This window comes from Hyalella azteca, unplaced genomic scaffold, assembly GCF_000764305.2.
Source record: "Hyalella azteca isolate HAZT.00-mixed unplaced genomic scaffold, Hazt_2.0.2 contig5365, whole genome shotgun sequence".
NCBI lineage: Eukaryota > Metazoa > Arthropoda > Malacostraca > Amphipoda > Hyalellidae > Hyalella > Hyalella azteca.
Window position 1 is genome coordinate 42,033 of NW_025935559.1, and position 2,576 is coordinate 44,608.

The window sequence follows — 2,576 nt, forward strand, 5'->3', positions numbered from 1 at the left end:
CCATGCCACAGCACCATGCCACAGCACCATGCCACAACACCATGCCACAGCACCATGCCACAGCACCATGCCACAGCATGCCACAGCGGCATGCGTGTCTGGACTGACGTGCAGAGAACTTCATTAAAGGCCGTCGGAAGCTCAGGACAATTTCAGGCTATCATGCCACCGGGGGGCGGGGGTATGAGGGGAGAAGGGGAGTTGTGAGGGGAGAAGAGGGGTTGTGAGGGGAGAAGAGGGGTTGTGAGGGGAGAATTGGGGTTGTGAGGGGAGAAGAGAGATTGTGAGAGGAAAAGAGAGGTTGTGAGGGGATAATATGGGTTTTGAGGGGAGAAGAGAGATTGTGATGGGAGAATATGGGTTTTGAGGGGAGAAGAGACGTTGTGAGGGGAGAATTGGGGTTGTGAGGGGAGAAGGGGAGTTGTGATTGGAGAATTAAATAGGGGATTTTAAGGGAAAATTGGGTTGTGTGAGGGGAGAGGGGACCTTTGTGGGTAAATTTTTTGAGACACCACCAAGGGGTGAGTAACTCAGTAATGATTTTAGTTATACAATGACATAATAATTGCGAAAGGGTAATAGCGCTGAGATAGTCATATCTGGAGTAATATACGAGGTCATAGATGTGATGAATAATATAATATATAAATAATACATAAATAACCAATTTAGTGATAATGAAGTGAGTCATACCATCACAGAGAACACGTGTAATGGTAATGGTATTTAATTAAACCGGTGTACTTAAATCTCTTCGTGGTAAACTCGTAACAATAATGGTAATGATGGTAATTGATGTTTAACTAGTAAAAAATTTACAGTCGCGACTTAAAACAGAAGTATAAGCGAAGTATTGATAGCGGTCAATACCATTTATAGTGGTTTAAAAATTGAAAAACATTTAATAGTCACAAAATATTAGTTTAACAATGCTCGAATGCAATCACACATAAATTGTTCCCTATTGAACGAAAAGTTTTTATGGTAGAGACGAAAAAACTTTTCTTTCAATTTCTGAAATAAATGCTTAGAGCACACAAGTAAATATCAAACCTTGTAATGCTGTTACGATAAATATTAATTTTAGCCAAGAAATATTCGTTAAATAAATAATCTACGTCAGCTATCAAAATACTAGAGCGTGAATTAATTAGAAATTTATCATTGTAATAATTATTCATCGTGGTAATAACTATTTATCTTTTTAATAATCATTCATCATTGTAATAATCATTCCTCATAGAATGGCGGACTCTATTTTTTCGAAATGAAGTCTACGGGAAATAAGTCGAACAGTTGAATAACTTTTTGGTGAAGTGAATAACTTTGTTATGATGAATAACTTTGTTAGTGAGTGAAGTGCGACATGCTAGGGTGAGGGGAGTGTGATGATGGTAATTTATCAACATTAATGTTAGCGTAACATTGTGTAGGTATTCATGTTAATTACCTTTACGAGGGAAACGCAGTTAAAGTAAACACTAAGCTAGATCTGTGTGAGTAATCAGGTACGAGTAACCATGTGAGAGACAACCGTGACATTAAATACGATTTATCGGTTGTTTAATTTCTATCACATGAGTTCAACCATATGAGTCATACTTCTTGATATTGACTTATTGGTGACAGTATAATGAACTACCATGACAGTATAATGAACTACCATGACAGTATAATGAACTATCATGACAGTATAATGAACTACCATGACAGTATAATGACCTACCATGACAGTATAATGAACTACCATGACAGTATAATGACCTACCATGACAGTATAAAAACTACCATGGATAACATCACTATTGTAGTCAAGAAATAAGTGTCGTTTGGCTATATATGCTGGCAGTCGAAATTCAATTTTTCAACGTTTCTGTAAAGTTTTATTTATAATAAAATTAATGTAAGCAAAATTTTTAGTTGTAAATTTCGCTTACCTTGAAGTCCCTGAAATTTGCCGGTGCCAGGATGCTTTAAATTTTTTTTATTTTTGAAATAAAATAATGCTAAATTTTTCTTAACAATAATTGTTGTCGGAAGAAGCAGAGTTGATGAAGTGAAAATTTTCAAAATCTTAATAAAATTTTAGACACAATTTCAGGTTTTCTGGCAGTCAAAATGTTTCAGGTTTAAAACAGTTTATTGCAGTTTCAGCAAGTTTGCAGGTTTTCAGCAGGTTTGAAGGTTTTAAATAGTTTATTGCGTTTTCACCAGGTTTATTTATTACTACGGGTATGTTCTCATTTGGTCTAGGTGGGTCGAAACATTAAATTACTTGTACACTTTGAATGACTAACATTATAGTATGAATATTTTCATTATTTCTGTAAAAATTATTATAATTCTTGTTATGTTAGGGCAATATCCAGTGATGATCATTTTCATTTTACACTAATACAACTAATTATTATTATTATTAGCATTAATTTAATACACCAATAATCATTATCGAGCATTTTCCTCAATCTCAACTGAAGCTGAGATAATATTGAGCTCTTTAAAATTAAATACTGCTCATAATTTCACTATCTAAAACTATTTGGCTCCTACTTATTGCATTGCAAATAAGTAGGACT

General features: G+C 34.7%; 1 protein-coding gene across 1 annotated transcript in view; it reads right to left on the reverse strand.

Moving 5' to 3' along the window:
• LOC125177860 (pollen-specific leucine-rich repeat extensin-like protein 2) overlaps positions 1-2,318 on the reverse strand; it is a 17,496-nt gene extending 15,178 nt beyond the window's left edge. Inside the window, exon 1 of the mRNA XM_047880387.1 lies at positions 1,938-2,318. The gene's annotated coding sequence lies outside the window, so the exon portion shown is untranslated. The remainder of the gene's footprint in view (positions 1-1,937) is intronic.
• Positions 2,319-2,576: the final 258 nt, after the last annotated feature.